Here is a 22,611-nt window from a genome sequence, read left to right as displayed (position 1 = left end):
GTGTATGTGTGCACCAACATTCGTGTCAATGTACTACTGTAATGCAGGCTGGCCTGACGAAGACGAACAGGCTGACTGGGTACGTGTGTGTGTAGGCCTATGCCCTAGTCTAGATCAGATACTACAGGAAATAAATGTAGGCTACAAGTTGCTTTTATGTGTATTAAACCACACATTCAAATCAGTCAGTAGCGATGAGTATATGTACAGCACATTTCGTGTTGCCGCACTTTGGTGTGGTTGATGACGAGGACGTTGCCGTTAGATACATGATAGCAAGGTCCCACACGGAATTTTTGTTCTATTGAGACGGTAGCTTTTCAGCATTGCTCTAGGATGATTTTCCTTTACTTACATTTATGAATTTTTTAGCTATTCGTACTCAACACATTAAAAAATTACAGACAGTTGTTGCTGCTAGGCCTACAGGCCTAGGCTAGGCTAGAACTAAGCTGAACCAGACTGGGAACAGAAGCAGGCCTTTTTCATGCTGCGGTAGACATCTTCGATGGATGACAAACAATGCTGAGCAGTAAAGCGTAACCAACAAAAATAACATAGCGTTGCGGCCATATATTCGGAGGTCATGTTACTCAAAAAATCATATATCCTTAACGGAGGGTTGTGTCTTTAAAGTGTAAAGGATATGTCTACGTACTGTATGAATAAAAAAAAAATTGAAAATTTGTTTAGTCTGTCAAAACTTAATCTTAACTGGAAAATAGAAAACCGATTTTGTGCAGTGCATGTTGCTATTATTTCAGTTAGGTTTTGACAGCCCATTTTACACGGAGCAATACTGCTTGCATGGGCAATCACTATATATCAACTTTTGACAGAATCAATTGCTTTGCATGTCAATTTACACGGGGCAATATTAGTGCTTGCAAGTTTCTGGAATGTGACCTGGTCATGATAGGATAATGGTAATACATTGATATTCTGTAGAAAGAAGACCTGTTATACTCAATTTTGTCGAAATCGAAGTACTTTTGATGTTCCATTATTTACACAACATGTCTATCTATTATTACAGTATATTAAGAAGTACCAATTTTATATAATGCATTTTACTCTAGAAAAAGAAAATCAGAGTGTTGGTTTATGGCAGTAGTTCATTAATCTACAGCTGCATATAGTTATCGATTTTCCTTTACATTTATGAATTTTTTAGCTTTTAGTACTCTACACTTAGCTATCCGTAGCCAACCACATAGGCCTAGGTACGTAATATATTAGATCAGATTACATAAAATGTAGGCCGACAGTCGTATTTAATAGGGGCGGAGTGGATTTCTTTTTTCACGATTTACCATGGAAGGGCAACTGTCATCGTTATCTAGACTTGTAGACGCCTATGGAGTGCGATATGGTAATGATAAAGATCGTTATTGACTGATGAGGCATGATTAAAAGTGCCTTTCATTTTCAATGGATTACATTCTATTCCAATGATGATATAACCAGTCAATGGATAGCCCAGTAATGAGATATTTTGTTTAGATTTTCACAACGTGTTCCATGTACCTCCTCCATTTATTTAAAATTAAATTATTAAAACATTGCCTATAATATAATCTAGTAATGTACTAGTATATTATTTAATCTAGTAATGTATATATTTAAAAACATATTGGGCAAGTATTCATACTTATGTGTATATGTATATATGTATGTATATAAATGTATATATACATGTGTATATATGTATATGTATGTGAATATGTATGTATATATATATGTGTGTATATGTATATCTGTATATATATATATGTATGTATGTTATATATACATACAGTATATATATACTGTCTCTTATACACATCTAGATATGTGTGTGTGTATATGTATATTTATGTATATGTATATATGTATATGTATGTTAATAAATTATTGTAACAATTAAGTGCAGAAACTGATTTATCATGATGATGATTTTAATTTGTTCTTTAGACGATGAGCGAAAATAAATTCTTTCTAAAACTAGTTTGATTAATGGTTAATTATGTGTTTTGTATTGTTATAATTTATATATGTTTTCGTAAATATTAATTATGGCGGTATAGTATATGTATTGTAAATTGAAACACCTCACTACAAGACTAGCAAAAAATACTATAAAGCAAAAATTAAACTGGTATAGTCTTCATTTATTGATACTAAAGTTGTAACAATCGCTGTAAATTAATATTTAACTATATATTGAAACTTACATAATGAAGAATATACAAAAATAAGCAAATTTACCTAAATATCATATTTCATTTAACACATGATAATGTTTAGCTTAATTATGTAGGTATATTAAGTATATGAGTACACAAGTTATACATACATTATGTACTGTAAAGTGAACTCAACATATTCTAGTATTTAATCAATCAATCAATCAATCTCTATTTTCCATCATCAATAAAACAACAAATAAAGATGGAGGAAATACAAAAAAGGCAAGGCCTGACAATGCATTGTATCATCTTAACAAAAAGACAATCATAAGCAATATAAAATGTTAAAAAACATTAAAAATACACAAACAAACAAAAAAAAATTACATTACGGCAGATACAGAGACCCACACACCCATATGAAATACATGTTGCTAAAATGAACAAGTAATCGTTATTTAAGTCGAAGTATTGCCATGAAGTTAACTTGCATTAAGAAATTGGATGTGCTTAGAAATCTGTGTTTTAAAATGATTGACACTGTAGAGTTTTTAACTCTTTCCGGCAAATTATTCCAAACTTTAGGTCCATATAGAAAATTACAGATTCAATCTTATGAATATCTAATCGATAGTTTTTTTATTCCTAGTATTGTACCCATGAATAATTTTATGATCAATAAAGATATTGTTAAATGATGTGGGTAACATTCCATCGTTGTATTTAAACATAATATACCTAGGTTCTTTCTTGTACAGATCAAAAACATTCAATAGATTTAGTTTTTCAAATAAAGGCTTCGTATTGACATAAATATGGACTATTGGTAATTATTCTTAAAGCTTTCTTTTGTAATTTTAATATTTTATTCACATAACCTTTGTTTGCTAATACCCCATAGTTAATGTGTGACAAAATAAGGGAATAGTACAGTAATAGTAAAGATTTCTCTGGTAGGAAATGCTTTACTTTATTTAACACACCAATATTTTTAGAACACTTCTTCTGAATGTTATTGATATGCCGTTTCCAAGTAAGATTTTGATCTTAAACTACACCAAGAAATGATGCCTCTGGTACCCGGGTTAACCATCCATATAAATACAACAAGTTGAGTTTATATTTTTGGTTTGGTGCGGTGTTCCCAGAAACATAAGATTTGTTTTATCTGTATTGAGCGACAATTTGTTACATTTAAACCAATTACAGATTTCGGAATGCTCATTATTCATTACATTTAACATGTTATCGATATTACAATCCGAATAGAAGACAGTTGTGTCATCTGCAAATAATTGGACCGTCGTCCAATTTATTAATGTCATAATTATGATTGTGATTATCCAGGTTGAGGGGTGTCATTTTGAAATGAAATAACAGGAGTTTTAGTAATAGGCGGAGGGACATGTCGTTGAGCAACATGTGAGGGCCCTTGGGCCCGAGCGGGGGTGGGAAAAAAAAAAGCTAAGAAAAAAATGAAAAATATTTACTGTAAGATACCATTTAACAGTGTTTGAATTGGCATTTAACAGTGTTAAATTTTAACTTTTGAATTTTGTTGCCTGAGCAGGGGTGGGTTTGGGATGGGGTGTCCCCCCTCCCTACCTAAGAAAAAAATGAAAAATAATTACTGTAAGTAAGATGCCATTTAAAAGTGTTAAATTTTAAGTTTTGAATTGTGTTGCAATGTTTGATTTTAGAATGTATTACCGTATTGTCTCTAATAAACGCCCCCTCTGAGTTTTTTTTTTCATTTTGCAATGAGTGCCCAATCAATTAACATGGGTATCCAGTCCATTAAAAGGTTGACAAACAAGAAGTAATGCTGTGTGCTGCTTTCTTTGATAAGAAATGAAATAAATACTACTCAAACAAGCTTACTCTAAACGTTTGATGTTTACTGTCTTCGCGATCACTAGGCCTAGGCCTATTTTGTGTTTCTCTCATGGTATTTCGTTAGCCTTGTAAAAACAGGGTAAGCTGCAAACGACAGGTAATCGTGTATTGTTAATGTGTCGCATGTTCGACGCTGATTTGATTCAAGGTGTCTGGTCGATGAAGTCTGTACTGTAGTGAGAATGTTTCTTCAAGTTAAGGGCGTAAAAAAATGTTTGTCAAAACATGGCCGTTTCATCTTCATGTTCTGCTACAGAAAAAGTACCAGTATACATATAAAATTGAGAGTGCTGTTAGAGGATTCCATGTGTACCAAGAAGCCTGGATTCCAAAAATTGGAGAGATTTTATCAACAGTTTATGAGGCCAACAATGTTTTTGACAAGCATGTGATTGCTGTTGTGAAAGGAGAAGCACCGCGCTGCATCGTCGGACATTTACCGCAAGAGAACTCAAAGATTTTTCATTTCTTTTTGAACACAAGGAGTTCAAATAACCAGCAACAAACGAAGGAACAGCAAAATAGCAGGAGGCCTGGAGATACCCTGCACATTAACTTGTTCAAATAAAGAACTTACTGACCGTTTAAAGCAGCTTGTTTAGTTAATTTTTGATTTTACAATTTACCTCTAATAAACGCCTCCCCCCCCACCCCTTTTAAAAAAATGCAACACCCCCGGGGCGTTTATTAGAGACAATACGGTAAATACTATTTTAAAGTAAAAATTCAACAGTCAAACACTTTTGTGGTTAATTTAATTTCAATAACAATAAATAAATGGATAGCACATCATATACTAGGCTGTTTGTATAAATTATGTATTTTCTTTCACATTGTTTCTTTTTTAAAAACTATTCTACATTCTGATTCTATCTATTAACTAGATTTCTTACTGTACAGTACTTTCATCTGCCTAACAGCTAATACTGTACTCTGCCTTTTCTTCATGCAGGTATTTTTAATTACCTTTGCAAATATACACAAAAATATATAAATTATAACAATTCTATCTGTAATCCCAAATGCAAAATACTGAAAAACCAATGGGATACAAAATTGGTAGTCAAAAGCTAAAATTTAAACATAATTAGTAAAACAGCCAGTGAGATAAATGCCTAGCTTTTTGGGACAGAACACTGTCCTTCGTCAGGGCTAACTTTTCTGTAATTGAATACACGTTCTTATTATCTAAATATTGTATTTGTATACAATGTAATAATAATCTACATTGCTACAGCCCTCGAAATTAGCATCGGCATTCTTCAATTGTTGAGTCCGGAGCTAACGACGGCACTAAATTGCAGAGGCCCTTCTGTTGTCAAGATAAGCTTTGATGTAGCCTAAATTAACAGTGAACGAAAATCATATCTTCTCCAAGCTTTTAATTGTTTAGTCATGTTAAAATAAAAACACTTAGTGCAAAACTTGAGGCTAGTCAGAAGCGTGCTTGCCGTATTATTTTAGGAAAAACTATCAGTCCTACATTATAAACATGCTAGAACTCTTAGAACTACTGTATCTAGTTGTTGCACTTGTACGTCTTTATATTTTGTTTTTTGAACTTTTTAATGTATGTATGGATTTTGCATGTGACCTTTTGTTCCTTGTAAAAGTTTTGGCCTTTGGCCACGATCTGTAACTTGTTTTTATTATGTATATGAATATGAAATAAAGTGAAATAATAATAATAAAATAATTATTATAGTTTGTATGACTAAACTAGGAGCCTAGCCTAGGTCTAGGTTGCACCAGGCAGTAGAGTAGTATTCCGTATTCTCTCTGTAGTATGCCAACAGGTAAGACAAGTTGGTAACAAACCTATACAGTAATGCCACTTCTAAGATCACCATTTCCAGGACTTCCTTATCCAAACCAGCAAACCAATCTTTTTCAAAGATTCATTCTTCAAAAATGCAATCGACTTATTATAATATTATTGAATATTTTCGCCAGTCCCAATTTTTTAATCTTCCTCTCGCGACGACCCATTCACATCAGTTGGCTGTGTCATTATCAGCTTGTTACGGTTGAGTGAATCAGCTGACTCCCTGTCTAGTGCAAAATTTACGAAATAAGAACTGGGGCAAATTGTTATTTTACACATAATTGAGACATTTTCAGAAGTGAAAACCCATATAAATGAAAAGAACGGCCAAATTTACGTTAGAATATCTAAAGTTTGACACAATTTTTTATGGGATTACCGAATGCAAGCCTACCTATCTTTTAACACTAGCCCAAAATCCTGTAGCACCAGTTTTTTTTGGGGACCCAGTTCATGAGCCTCGTTTTCGAATACTGCGCTCCAAAATTAAGTGACGTCACCGTTATTGTGGTCTCCCATCCCTCTATTTTATATTAAATATTAATTGTTTCATCCCCGCACCCCACTTTAATTATTCACTATAGGCCTAGGCTTAGATATTTTCTCCTCTTTGTTACTGACTTATCCAGCTGTTGTATGACTACTTTCTTCTCATTGGCGGCTGTTTGTATTCGGCGGCCTCTTTGACATTCCATACATTTGGCGCAGCGGCCAAAATGATCGAACACCGACCTAGAAAAGGCCTACGCTCTAATTAAAAGGTAATAATATTGATTAATTTATACACTTATCGGGTATATTTTCAAACAACACCGCCAACGTCTCGCAACTCACTTCCAGCGGCCTAGCCTAAGCTGCAGCTGTCTATATTACAAATCGACCACCGCGCAGCGGATAGCACCGCTAGACCTTTGCTATAGCAGCTACGATCTTACTAATTACTGTAATTACTACAGTATATAGCTTTTTGATACTTTTAGAATGTTTTTAATTATAAACATTTCATGTTTTTTCCATTTTGAAGTATTTGTGCTCATTAGTAATTTAGATTTATCATTGATTTAACCATGATGGTTAGTACTTAGAGCTAAATGCTAGGCCTCTGAAAGTCCCCCATGGTACAGTAGTTGCCATTTTGCTGGAAATTTCCATTTCAAATTTCTCGAAAATGGTCTATACAATACTGGCCTAAACGATTTTAAAATCATTCAGGTGTACGTATTATTCAGGGGTATAGCCCCCTCCCCCCCCCCTTTAAAAAAAAAAGGCAAAAACGTTCCTGAACTTTTAAGAAATGATTAATTACGAAGCTTAATCATAGGTTAAAAGTTTATGGTTTATTAAGTTTATTAACCAATAATTATGATGGTATAGCGATAGTAACACCAGTAATTTTCTGTTTATTTTAAGTTTATTTTCTATAAATTGTTCTTAAACATTTGAAAGCTTACAGTAGATTTTCACAATTATGTTGTGGTAAACGGCAATGAAAAATAATAGTGATATGAATTTCAGAATATTCATTGTGGGCATCTAATAACATATTGTTCTAAAGAGGATTCACCTAAAAATACTGTTTTTATGTCGTAGGCCTACAAGTCTATATTATATGCCTATTACAGTATAGGCCAGAGTCTGGCATAATCTAGGTGTATTCACAATGATTTGTAACAATTTTCATCAAATTTTGGCTAAAGACAGATTCAATTGGTTAAAAAAAAATTTTGACTTTAGCCAATTGGCTATCAAAAGCGAAGGTTAGAGTGAGCTCAGTATATCCATACTGTAGTTAATAATATCAATTTTGTTTTTATTAATGTTATTATAAAATTTTTGTTTTAAATATTCTTTCAGGGTTCGTACGCATCCTTAAATTCCTTGATTGTCCTGGAAAAACAAATGAGCATTTTCCAGTACTGGAAAGTCCTGGAAATTTAAGGTTGTCCTTGAATGTCCTGGAAAATTGAACATTTATCACTAATTGCAGTACTACAAGTTGCCTAGTAACAGTAAATTGAATGAGAAACGTTCCCACGAGTAGGTTCCCACAATACATACTCTTGAGAGAATCAGGTCAAGTCTTTGTACGCCGCCAATTCAGGAATGTTATCAAAGACAGAAAGAATGTCATTGCTGAAAATGACTGACTGGTTGGTTCAGACAAACTTGTGCGATTCAGTGAATGGAGTTGTTCGCCTATGTTTTAGTAAAGGCGGTACTTTTTTTAAATCTTGTATATTAATTATGTTTGCATTTCACTTTAAATCAGATCTCGATAATCATAATCGTTTACTTTCTTGACATCTGCTATGGTGTTATTTGCTTTCTGTCGTGTGTAATATAAACAGTACTGAAATACTAAACTTTCAATCAGTTGAGCAAGTCTTGTCGCACGTGCTCAGCCCGTGAATTCGCTTTAGGTAATTCATCACTCTCCAGATGTGCACACTTGTTGAGCACAAATGGCCATGTTTTGGCCCTATCCAGCGCAAGGCAGTTAATTAACAATTTAAGTAAACCACGGGAACGTGTACTTCTGCAGTTATTTTCTTAGTGAATGGTCTTGAAATGGCGTTTACTATTAGAAGTTCTTGAATTTAGGGCAAGATATTTCGTTAATTATGTTTCTGAAGTTTACAAAATCATTGAAAAACAATGCTGGTCAGCAGCAGATCAGTGCCGGTAGGATGGTGCCATACGTTAACATTTTGCTGTAGAGTAGATTATAAAAGTTGTAGGTCTACAACTAAGGTCTAATAATAATAGACCTAAATATTAATAATAATGTTATGCCCAATAGTAACGAATAATAATAAATAATACAGTATAGTATAATGATGTGTTTAGAATAGGGCATAATTAATAGAGCATTAAATTAATTAATAATATAGTACATTATTTGTGTATCCAACATTTATAAACACCTAAATGTATATGAAATGAGATGCATTAACGTCTCCGCAACGTACACCCATCAAGGCTATATTGTTTTAATGTATGTACATGTCAACCTTGCCACAGCTGTTCGCTGAACAACCACCCTATACCCTTACTTGTGGGAATTCCTTTGCTTACAATCAAATTTTACACGTGTGCGAAAAACCTAATTTCCCACGAGCGTGGGAAAATGAGACAGGTCCATCGCCTCCGAATTAGAGTTTGATAAAACTTAATATACACTCAACTAACATGCATTTAAAAGTAGTACAGCATATATGTTTTATAATCAATCGCCGAGATTTTACTGTTAAGCTACTGTATATATTGTGTCCTTGAAAGTTGGAAAATTTGACCTTGAATGTCCTGGAAATTTGCTTGTTTAAAAACTACAAAATTCTCTTCACCATGTAGAGCAATAAAAATAATGCTGTTAAAAACATCCTCCAATCTTAAATTAAAAAATGTACTAAATGAGTGGTTCTTATCTTCTCGGTTTTACAGTTTTTCTTAATTGTGCAATACAATATCATCGTCATAAACTATATCTACTGTACCCAGTATTATGAAACTTCTATCTGATAGCATGGAGGAATAATACCTCCGTGCTATCAGAAGACTGTCCAAGTTTCACATGGGATGTGTTACAGACTTCTTGACAAACAATCCATCTAATCATAACCATCCGTTCCATCCACAATAAATGATGTTTACCCAATATCATGAAACTTCAATCTGATAGTACAGAGGTATTATCCATGCTATCAGAATGCTATATGAGAAGGTTGAAAAGAATTACATTGGGATGTGTTATAGTCAAGTTTTATTCAACTGATGTTGGTGTTGAATATATATAAATACAAACCCTATGAAATAATGTTATTTAAGGGAGAATTAATTTAAATTAATATTACACATTTACTTTTACCATTTAAAAAAAAATTAATGTAAGTCCTAATATTTGTTGGTTAAATCTAATATCATTTTTGTGTTACAGGCTGTATGCTAGTTGACTCATTTGCATAATTCACCAGAGCATGGTATCATCACAATGATGTATTATGATAATGAATATTCATTGTCAGACACTTGAAACTACAAAAATCAGGAAACTGCTGAAATGACACCACAGCAAGAGCAACTTCTAGATAGCATGTGCATGTGCGTTTCACCACAGCGAATCACGCACATTGTAACCTTCTACCGCTTGGATAGGCCAGGGAACATTTTAAAGTAAGTCCACAATCAGACCAACACATAAGTTACTTATATGGGTCATTCCGTGCCAACTCAACAAATGGGATGGCTGGGTACTGTCTCAGATTTTAGAATAAAGATAATTAACTGAAAATTGATATCTAGACTAACTTTTGGCTGTAGAACAGAAATATAACATGACTTTTGGTATACCAGACCCCTAACTTTTGGTTGCGTAATTTTTCTTCCATTTTTAGACCCCATTAAAATACCCAAATCAGTTATTAAATAAGTCTTATGCAACAAATTAATAATATATAGTTGGAAATGTTTCACTACAAAAATTTCTGGATTCTTAACTTATCATTTTAGGGGGTAATCGTAGGTCAAAAGGTCATTCGGGACAAAAAATGCACAAAAATGCCTCGTATTCATGGTGACCTTTGACCCAGTGGGCAAGTACGCTTGTTAAAACTTGCACCATTAATTAATTTATATATGATGATCAAATGTTCCAAATATCAGCTTGGTGTCTCTATCCCTTCATGTTTAAAAAGCGATTTGAAAAGGGGTATATTTTTCAATTTGTGACAGTATCAGTGCGTAAATGTGACAATATTAATTTTTGAATAACGATAATATTAAAAATAATCTGCCTAGACCCTTGAAACTTATAATTCTAAAACAACTTTATGTGCTTATTTCAGGAATGCAGTTCGTTATTAAGGGATATAGTGTTTCATTAGTAAGATATGTCCCTCCCAAAAATGGCCCAAGTGCAAGAATTGCGCAATAAAATTGTATTACTGTTGATTTCAAATGAGCATGATATTATCCATGTACTGTCTAGACAGCCATGAAACCCTTCCATTCTAGGACAACTTTTTGTGCTGATTTCAGGTATGCAGTCTGTTAAAGGGATGCATTGTTTAGGGGTCGTGCAAAAACTATTTTAACGCAATTGCCGCGTTATCGCCCTGATCACTATCACATCTACCGCGAGTTCGTTAATGAGGCAGGTCAGTGAAGCATAAGATTGCTACCGGGGTAGGTCATGAATATTTATTAGCTGTCTGCACAGTCTACCCAAATCGGCCGATTGTAGCATAACGCGACTACCGCGATGCGATGGATTCATGAGTTTGTACTAGGAGTAACATCTTTTTGGTGTGGGAAACTTTCAGGCAAATTCACACAGCACGAACTCCTGGCTGTGGACTTGATTAAAAACTGGCAGCTAGCCAAATTAACTACTTGTATTTGTCTCTGTGATTCCGACTACAATACCTTGTCTTACCTCTACGTCAATGAACTCAGGCAATGCAACAAGAACGTTCTTTTTTAATTTCATATACTGATACACAAGTATTTTTAGGCCTACTTGGTGATGTGTGATTATAAACTCATTTCTATCCCTACCCTACACGAAATTCGACATGTACGGTCTCAATGGGATTTCCCCCGTAATTTCAGGATGGCCTGTATTTTTTTTCGCAGCTATGAAATGAGTACCATTTAATTATATACAATGAATAAAAAAGTTTCCATAGAAATCTCTACGGTTACACCCATTGCTTAACAGTGGATAAAAAGCTTCAATAAATTAACCCTGTATTGTTTAATTTTAGCTGAATTTGTTCACCCACGAAGGCCTATATAGCTTGCCTTATTCATTATACAGCATCACAATTTTATCTAAAGAAGGCGGACGCCAAAATGTTAACATTGTCGCACATAAGTTTTGGTTTACTATATCTCCGATGCTACACATAAAATAGTAGGCTTACAAATACTAGAGTCAAAGAATATACAGTAGATAGAATTGTAGGACGCTGTACAACGATGAGAATTTTTCCCACTACTAATTCCATTTTAGCAGTCTTTTATATTTAGCAGCCGACATTCTTCTAGGCAGTCAATACGCACACGGAGTCGAAAACTACTGATTAGGGCTGATCACGTGAGCGATATCCCTGGCCGGTGAGCAGTATTCTATTTTTAGCAGAGGTGTTCTATTTTTAGGCACTATCTCCTCTTACATTCCTTTTCAAGCAACGTATGAAGATCAGGGACTGTTTTCATGGAAAACGTTATGTTCAAAGGAAATGTTTACATTTTTAATTATTTGTTTAAAAATAACTAATAATAATTGCATAATAATAATTGCATAAAAACTAAAATAATAATAATAATAGAGAATGCATTTGAATAGATTCTATAATTGTTGACTGCTGCTGTTTGTTGGATAACAGGCTTACCGTCCCTACACTATTCTAAGTATCGTCTGGTCTGGTGAGCATCATAATTATCAGGTCCACATTCATGCAGCTCCATGCGAAAGAGCATTACCACCGTCGAATGCTTACAGCTTGAATTCATAATATTCTGCTACTGTAATATATGTAATACTGTAGTGTTTAATCTATTTATTAAATTAGGCCTATCTAAGTTTTTAGTGTTGAAAAGTGGGGTTCAATTTAGCCCTATCATATTTTTTTTTTCTCTGTCCATGCAACATTTCAATAAAATGAAACATGAATAATTGAACAGCATTCCGGGTGTATCAAACAGTAACTGTAGGCCTACTGTAGTATTTCTATTATGGATACGGTTAAGTGTGTTGTTTCAAATGTGTAATTGTTTACCTCTACACATCAGTAAAACATAGTATATTTTACGCATCCTATAAATTAATCATTTTGAAGTGATTGTATATTTCGTGACATTTTTCATGTGATGGACCAATAAAGTTTTATCTGAGTGCCTCCACGCCTTTCATTTACGATCTTGTAGTACGGTACTTCCAACTTATCACTCAATGCTCAGAACAAAACCAGCATCAAGGCCACGGATAGAGACGTCAGAGTTCGACGTACGTCATTTTGCGCGTACAATATACTGTAGAAATTAATAACTACCGTACGTGCGCACACCACCATAAACCCTTTTGTACGCCGCCACTATAATGGATAAGCCAGATCAGATGCAAAACTGTCACTAAAAACAGTACTATAAATACTCGAATAAGCTTCAGTGTGGCGCTTAGCGAAAAAAACCCCCAAAACTCAGGTTTGGTGCGGCGCTTATTCGAGCATTTACGGTATTATATACTGGGCTTTGAATGTACAGCTGTATGCAAGCAATATCATATTAGGCATATATCGTTGCATGAAGCGAAACACATCTTAACAATTTCCTTCTTTCTTCCCAGAGTCAAATCTACTTGAACCTTAATTAATTGGTGATAATGAGTATAATTAGTACTGAATAATTACATCAAATAGGCCTATCTGAAAAGAAATAATATTTAAATTCATAATTATAAAATATTGTAAAGTAGAATTGTGAATATTTCTTTGATTAATTTTTAATATTCAGTTAAATTAAATCGATAGACAACGTTCGTACTGGCAGAATAATGGGTGGAGAACCTCATAAATCTACCATAATTCCAATTAATTGCTGCATTGGAGTTATCTATTTCTTTAAAACGTTATACCAGTAGGCTTGGTACAAAACCTGCATTTTGACAGACATAGATAGTAAAAGCATTGTTAAACTGATTTCCCTAAAATAAATACAAACCCACTTTGTCACAGTCATTTTTTTTTTTAACGAAAAGAGTTCATTTTGATTTGTTTACCTTTGGGTTTTGTATGGTTGTACTTTATCTTCATATTTTGAAGCGGACAATTTTATTATTACAATGGAAACTCGATACAGAACCCAATATTTACACATTCTTTCTATGTCGTCTGCATTACCACCGCACTTAAAAAATATGCTTGCTTAATTCAAAGTCGGCCTACTGGCCGCTGCACATACTCGTACTCATCATAGTCGTAAGTTGTTTCTAGTCTTGGAGTCCAGACATCTCAAAGCTTCCACTTAGAACATTCGTCATGGCTGTGCGCACGAAGTCCTTAATATGCCTGGTATTTATAGACTAGTCGAGTACAATTTTTTTGTAAACGGACCACGTGCGGCAGGCAGACCTGGGCGCTGATGACAGGTACGGTATCAGGCGGAAATAGTTTAGGTAGAAGTCTCCTATGCCTATAGTCACTTTATATAAATAAATAATACAGTACTGTATAATAAATAAGGCCTAAATATATAAAGCCTTTAGGCATAAAGTACTACTACTAGGCCTATGAATTATAATTACAGTACTAAAACTACCACGCTACCTATACTACTACATAAGTTCTAGAGTACTACGGTAGTAGTACCCTCCAGCTAAGCCGGCTCTAAGCCTAACTCTAATGGCTGGACTAGGCCCTAGATCGGTTTTTTTTTTTACACTTGATTGTAACTGACTGGTGAAAGTAAAATATAATACAAAAATTGCCGACGTGCTCCATCAACCTTTCGTAGGTTCGTACAGAATTTGTCTCATACAGAATTCTTCGTAAACGTAAACAACAAACTTCTACCCCGTGGACGACGTACCGCGATTGCCGCGGTAAACAGAATGAGTTAGCTATCATGCATATTCATTAGTTATTTCGTTAGCTCGTGAACGGTGAATATTAGGCCACGCCCATATGCCGCGTTAGTGAAAATCAGCGACAAAACAGCCGATAACGCGGTACTCGCGTTAAAATAGTTTTTGCACGACCCCTTAATTAGTAAGATATTTTGCCTCAGAAATGGCCCAAGTGCTAAAATTACACAATTGTGCGACTATTATTGATGTATTTCAAATGAGCATAACATTAACAGTGTACTGTTTAGAACCATGAAACCTTATATTCTAGTACACATTTGTATGCTTATTTAATTCATGACGTCTGTTAAGGGACAGAGTGGTTAGTTAGTATGATATTTTGCACCGAAAAATGGCTCAAGTGCAAGAATTGCATAGTAACATATATTTTAAATATGAGCACAATATTATCAGTGTACTACTGCCTATAGCCATAAAACCTTTAATTCTAGGAAAACCTTTTGTGCTTATTTCAGTCACGTAGTCTGGTAAGGAACACAGTCTTTAATTGTTGCGAAGAAGCCAATTCATATTCTTGACAACAATTTGACCTCTGAAAGGTTATTGTTTGTCAAAAAACAAGGGCCTAAAGACGACTGAAAAGCGGAGTTTCCTTCTTTCGTTTTGCTGGGTAAAATCAATTACTTTAGGCGACGTTTGTAGACTAACCTGCTCGTACCAACGTCTGCATGTCGCGCTAGCCTTATCCTACTCTAGGCCTAGACTAGCTACAATAGGATGGTATAGGCCTAGCCTTGAAGGGGCGAAGGTCCCAATGGAAATCAGCGTCGCTCTTTGATAGCTAACATTGTCTATTTAACATCACAATAATTCATTATTAGACCAGGCTATAGGCCTAGATTTTTTTTGAATTGTACTCCACAAATCTCAGCCGATACCTCGCACAACTCGTTAACGTCTCTCAATATAGGATCTAGGCCTAGTAGTAGTAGAATTAAATAACCTTCCTTGTTCAGCCTTGTTCAGCCTTATTCAGACGCCTCTATTCTCGACAATTTCAAAGTTGTAATGACGTAGGCCTAGGCCTAAGCCATCAAATTCTGAACATCAACTCCAGGGCTAGACGTTCTCTCAACTCTCTCTCTCCTCTCTCTCTGCCCATAGAGATAATACTTTTGATAATACCTCTAGGCTATGTCTCAGCCCTTATTTTGGACACAGAAGTGCGCCTTCAGCCCCTATTCTGGACACGATAGGGCACCCTCAGTCCCTATTCTGGACAGGATAGTGCGCCCTCGGCCCCTATTCTGGACACAGTAGCTCGCGACCTCAGTCCCTATTCTGGACACGGTAATGCGCCCTCAGCCCCTATTCTGGACAAAATTGAGCCCCTATTTTGGACAATCCCACCACACCTAATGTGGAAACTTGCCCCATAAAAAAATGTACACTTCTAGACCATGCAGTCTTCAAAATTGTAACCTTTGGTAATCAAGTACATTTTCCACATACATAGAAATTTTTGAAACTGTATTAAAAAAAACCAACCATAATTCACCACTATAGACACTTTTTGACAAAAATGAAAAATTACGACTTTGTTACCCAATGAGAAGTGTTCTAATATAGACAATGGGTCGTGTCTCATATTATTTGTTATATTTTTATTATTCATTATTTTCACTTGACTCGCATAAATAATTTTGTTCGAAGAACATTTATATGCAGTTGTACTTCGCAGCACTTGCAATTTGCAATTTCTAGTTAGTAAGATATTGTACCGACCCCAGAATTGTGAAATAACATTGCATTTTCACCATTCTCGCACAAGAGCCACTTTTTGGGGCCCAATATCTTAATAATTAAAACATTGTGTCCCTTACGACCAAAGTGCATGACTGAAATAAGCACAAAAGGTTGTTTTTGAAGTAAAAGTTTCATGGCTCTAGAGAGTACAATGTAAAATTTGCTCATTTAAATTCAATGTCACACAGTGTTATTGCTCGATTGTTGCACTTGGGGGGCCATTTTTGGGGCAAACTATCTTACTAACTAAAGACTGTATCCCTTAACAAATTGCATGAATTAAATAAGTGTACAAATATGTACTAAAATATAAGGTTACATGGTTCTGAACTGTACACTGTTAATGTTATACTCATTTTAAATATCAAAATAGTTGCACAATGTTATAGTGCAATTCTTGCGCTTGGGCCATTTTTGGGGCAAAATACTTACTAATTAAGCAATGCATCCCTTTAACAGACTGCATACTGCAATCAGCACAAAAAGTTGTCTATAATGAAAGGTTTCAGGGCTCTAGACAGTTCACAGATAATATTATGCTCATTTGAAATCAATAGTAACACAATTTTATTGCACAATTCTTGCACTTGGGCCATTTTTGGGGCATAATATCTTACTAATTAAACAATTTATCCCTTTAAAAGACTGCATAACTGAAATCAACACAAAAAGTTGTCCTAGAATGAAAGGTTTCACGGCTCTAGACAGCACACGGATAATATTATGCTTATTTGAAATCAACAGTAATACAATTTTATTGTGCAATTCTTGCACTTGGCCATTTTTGGGAGGGACATATCTTACTAATGAAAGACTATATCCCTTTATAGAACTGCATGCCTGAAATAAGCACACATAAAGTTGTTTTAGAATTATAAGTTTCAAGGGTCTAGGCAGATTACTTTTAATATTATCGATATTCAAAAATTAATTTTGTCACATTTACGCACTGATACTGTCACAAATTGAAAAATATACCCCTTTTCAAATCGCTTTTTAAACATGAAGGGATAAAGACACCAAGCTGATATTTTGAACATCTGATCATCATATATAAAGTAATTAATGGTGCAAGTTTTAACAACAAGCGTACTTGCCCACAGGGTCAAAGGTCACCATGAACACAAGGCATTTTTGTGCATTTTTTGTCCCAAATAACATTTTGACCTTCGATTACCCCCTAATATGATAAGTTAAAAATCCGGAATTTTTTGTGGTGAAACATTTTCAACTATATATTAATAATTTGTTGCATAAGACCCATTTAATAACTGATTTAGGTATTTTATGGGGTCTAAAAATGGAAGAAAAATTACACAACCAAATAAGTTAGGGTGTTTATGAACCAATATTTTTGTAACTGGGTCTGGTATACCAAAAGTCACGTCATATTCCTGTTCTACAGCCAAAAGTTAGTCTAGATATCAATTTTCAGTTAATTATCTTTATTCTATTTGAAGATATCGCTAATTGAAAATGCAACTCTACAAATATGTCATGATTGATAGCTAAAAAGGGGTATGACCCTAAAATTTCAAATGCCCCTAACTTCTGAAAATTTGAGTTGGCACGGAATGACCCATATATCAGTAACCTTCTTGACAAACAATCCATCTAATCATAACTATCCATTTCATGAATGCACAATAAATATTTCAGTGTAGACCTGGTCCACATTTGCTACTATGTTCACCTTGATTTTACAGTTTTTAGCCCACTCCCAGAGGGAGAGGGCTTGTAATATGATTTTGAGCGAATTTTGAAGTCATTTCTTTTTCTATCAGGGCCATCATTTGTAACGCGATTTCTGTCAGAGCCTTCATTTGTGACGCGATTAGGCTGATTTTGTAATAATATAGAAGAGAAGACTTGGGGAATTTAAAGTATGGAAAGAGTTTTTCGAAAATATTATCGGCAAATTCGTGAAATTGTATGTTTTTATATCATATCTCTTGCCATTGGGATGGATTTCTTAAAAAGGGTGTGCGTCATTGGTCAGATTGCAAATGGTCTCTATATTTCATATTGTGTGTATCAACCAATCACAGCAAATAATGCATCTGTGTTGAGTCTAAATAACGATATGTACTGCTGTTTCGTGGTGCTTGCAAGGCTGGCTGGTCTAGAATATGAGATAATACTTTAAGGAATTATGATGATTTTTTTTTGTCCCTCTACTCTGTTACTTTTGGCAGGATAAGTTTGCTAAATTAAAAAATAATATTTTTATATTTCTCTCACCTGCCGCCAAACACTAAAAAAATTAGATGTGCTAAACAAATTTAAAAAATATCGTCTTATAAGCCAATACCTGATTTTCAACAGAAATTAAGTAGAAAACCACCTTTATTTTCAAAAATATGTGGGTGGATTTTTAGGGTCAATTTATTCGCTCATGCAGGCCTTATTTTACAGTCAGGAATATGGGCAAGAAAAAAGTCCTTGGTATGAGTATTTTAATTGCACAGTGAATACATCTAAAACGTAAGGAGATAATGTGCAAGCAATTCAGAATTGTGCATTAACTGTTAGGCGCGATCGCCAAATTATTCCAGACGGCAAAAACATGTATAGGTCAACACACTATCACGAACGCGTCTAAGAAATCAACCATTCTAATTACCATGCTATATGAATATTCATTTCCTACAAGCTTGAATTATGGCTCGCGTCTGGACGACGGTGAATCGTTTGGACGCTTGTTGATCGTTTGAACAATTTTCTATTGTTTACTACTACTGCTAGCACGGTCAACTGCCCCACTTGAGTGTGTAGAAATACTGGCATTTCAAATAATGTTATTATGCAGCTCCTATTCTTTCTTATACTGTACGTACATGTGGCTATACTTTCTCTATGCATATATGAAGCTATGAGATTTGTAAATTACATGATGACAACATGCCTGGAGGTCCAGGTCGCGGTATGCGCTAAGCAAGTTCCATTGGAATTCACTTTGTACGCTGCTCTATAGATAGAACTACGTCGAGACTCTAAAAATAGCGCTGACGTTTTCTTTGCTAAAGTGAAGGCGAGCGGGTACTGTACATTAGCATGACAAATCACAAACATACTTCAATTATACTTTAAGTGCCATGGTACAGTCGGCGTTACATTCTGGCCTAAATATAAAATCAAATCTAGACGTAGGTAGTCTGCCTATAATTTTATCCTCGTGCATGGCTAGTTACTCACAATTTTCTGAGGCTACTCTCTACGTGTATACTATGCAACAGTGCATTTTCTTTACTATAAGTTCTAATGTAGGTCTTCCATCGAGAGATGTATATTTAGTTGACTAGTAAAATTTAGATAAAGACAATAACCAGGACAATAACTTGTCATAATCAGTGTTCTCCCCAGGGCAATAAGCCTCATTCAGAAAACATGTTTACCTGACTAATTCCTACCTTTTAAATTCATTGTGCCTACATCACTCTTTCTATTTAACCTTTTAAAACATAGTTTATTAATATTTGTTTGATGTATACTCATGATGACATAGGTTTTTATGTGTCCTATTTCTAAATACTGTAAACATCAACAACTTCAGACATTCTCAAGTCTAGGCAGTGAAAGTTGGCCCTCATCCAAAAAAACAAAAACAATCACACACCATTGGCCCAAGATGAAAAGTCGTCCATGTGGCTTTCTCTCCTTGTTGATCGCACCAGATTTGTGTGTGCCGCTGAAACAAAAGTTTATGTTCAGTTGAAAATTAAATAAATTACAGTAATATCGCGAGTTGTCAGTAAAACCTTTACTGTGTAGGCAATGGTTTAGCCATGTTTTAATGGAATTCACAAGTTGAAATTCGCCGGGGAAATTTGGCATAAAAAAATGTGTTTCGCATGAAATTCATGTAAATTCAATTAATAAATGCTTTTCTTTTCCTAATTCTGGTTTTTTAATGAATGTATATATTTTATTTCAGTAAAAATTTTGTAGAAGGCTGAACATTGCAAAGATTTCAGCAAACTGGTAGACTCATCCAGCTCAGCTCAATGGCTATAATGCTTTCTTGTTGTGTGCTCGTTAATTCTACTGAATGGTGAGTGAAAAACTTGTTCTTATGAATTTCTTGTCCTTTGTAAAAGCTTTGTGGGATAATGTTCAACCTGATTCATCACTAAGAATAAACATTACAATTTCAATATTACAACACAAAAACCCTAATTAAATTATTTTAAAATAAATTAAAATAAAATTTTCATGAAATAAGTTTTTAATTGAAATTAATATAATGAACAGGGTAGTGCAATTGGAGTGATCAAAATAATAATATTATTTCATTTATGTCATTAATATGACAAAACAATGAACAAAACTATATAAAGTGGTTTTCTAACAAGTATTGACCTTGACAAACTATTACAGAAACTTTTGAGAGATATTTATGTTTGGGACATCAGAATGACCCTCACATTTACACCCTAAACTGGATCATGTCCAACACATTAATTTCTTCCTTCTAACTGTGTTAAACTTTGCCATATGTTTCGTTCAGATCAGTTGATCCGTTTTCGAAATATCTGGTCTGGGACGTTTTCCTTTGAATGGTCCTCATATCCATACCCTAATGCGGATCGTCACCAAAATTTTATCATTCTTTATTTGACCATGAAAAACTATTCTGCAAAGTTTTATTTTCATCCCTTTATATCTGGGACGTAAGCAATTATATAACCCTTAAATTTACACCCTTAAACCTGGATAGTCCCCAACACAAATAATATCTTTCTTTTAACTTTCCCGAAAGTTTCATTTAAATCAGTTGATATCTGGTCTGGGATGTTTTCATTTGAATGGTCACAAACATTTAATCATTTCTTTACTAGACAAAATGTTATACAAAGTTTCAATCCTACCCATTGATATTTACTGTAGGTCTGGGACCTGACAAATTTAAATGACCCTCAAATTTACACCTTAAACTAGGTCGTCTCCCAATGCATAATTTCTTCCTTGTAACTTGGTTACTTTCCCGAAAGTTTCATTCAAAGATCAATTGACCTATTTTTGAAATATTTGGTGTAGACTTTTTGCCCTTAAATCACATTAATTGGTCCGCACATCCACACCCCACTTGAGATTAACACTAAATATTAGGAGGCACATCCTTGATGTATGGTCTATGCTTCGACAAATCATGGGAAAGTTCCAAGCATGGGAAGTCCCTGGGGAAAAACCCAGTGCAAAAAGATAGGGAAAAAAATCAGAACAAAAATAATGGCTTTTCCAGCTACTGCTGGGAAAAGGCAATAATGATAATAATAACAACAGTGCTCAGTAGAGAGCATCTCTGCCCACCACCAATCTCTTTCTATAAAATAAATCCTCAAAAATATGTTTCTAATTTCCAACTACCATCTACTTAAAAAAATTACACTAACACAAAATTTTCATTCAGATCAGACGTTTTGCTTTGGATGGTCCTATATCGACATCAAAATTTAAGCATTTTTCAAACGGTTTTCATTATGTCAGTTGTACACCTGCCTATTCCTAACATCTTCTGGCTTAACACATTGGCACGTTTTACTCTTATAGCTGACCAAAAAAATACCTGTCATGTATTGGTGTTGAAATGCAAATAGAAATATGAGGATTTGGTTTTTAGTGTCACATGTTTAAATGTAAAGATGCATTAAAAATATTCCCAGTCAGTTCTGAAAAAAGTGAAGTAAGTATATAAAATGCTGTATACCTTTACTGTAATTGCACTAATTTAAATATTCATTATCTATTGTTTCTGCCATGTTTTAAAGGTCTTGGACATTTTAAATGACCCTCAAATTCACACCCAAATTTGGGTCGTCATCAACACTTAATAATATCTTCCTTGCAACTTGTTTAAACTTTCATTCATATCAGTTGATTAGTTTTTAAAATATTTTGTCTAGAATGTTTGCTCTAAAATCCTTTAATTGGTCCTCACATCCCCACCCGACTTCGGACAATCACCAAAATGTAATCATTTCTTCATTGAGTTATACCTCATTCACAAAAAACATGCAAAACATGAAGATGTTACACACACAAACACACACACACAAGCTTTTACATGACTGAAACATATACAGTATCTCATAGCGGAGATAATAATAATAATGATTTTTATAGTGCATAATGCAATCATCAAAGAAAGGTAAATACAGTGTTCGAATAAAGGACATAATAATACATTGTGTAGCATAGCTCTCAACGAATGGAGTCCTGTGAATAAATGAATTTATTTACAGAATGAATACATTTACAGGACTATATTCGTTGAGAGCTATGCTACACGATGTATTATTATGTCCTTTATTCGTACACTGTATTTACCTTTC

The 22,611-nt window shown here is 34.4% G+C and overlaps 1 long non-coding RNA gene across 1 annotated transcript in view; it reads left to right on the top strand.

Moving 5' to 3' along the window:
- The window catches only part of LOC117112717, a 31,511-nt gene that overhangs the window by 5,417 nt on the left and 3,483 nt on the right, over nucleotides 1-22,611 (top strand). Inside the window, exons 2-3 of the long non-coding RNA XR_004446080.1 lie at nucleotides 9,824-10,059; nucleotides 20,214-20,330. This is a non-coding gene — a long non-coding RNA (uncharacterized LOC117112717). The remainder of the gene's footprint in view (nucleotides 1-9,823; nucleotides 10,060-20,213; nucleotides 20,331-22,611) is intronic.

Source organism: Anneissia japonica, unplaced genomic scaffold (genome assembly GCF_011630105.1).
Source record: "Anneissia japonica isolate Jap-2015-1 unplaced genomic scaffold, ASM1163010v1 scaffold432_len584295_cov189, whole genome shotgun sequence".
NCBI lineage: Eukaryota > Metazoa > Echinodermata > Crinoidea > Comatulida > Comatulidae > Anneissia > Anneissia japonica.
This window is presented reverse-complemented; position numbering and strand designations above follow the sequence as displayed.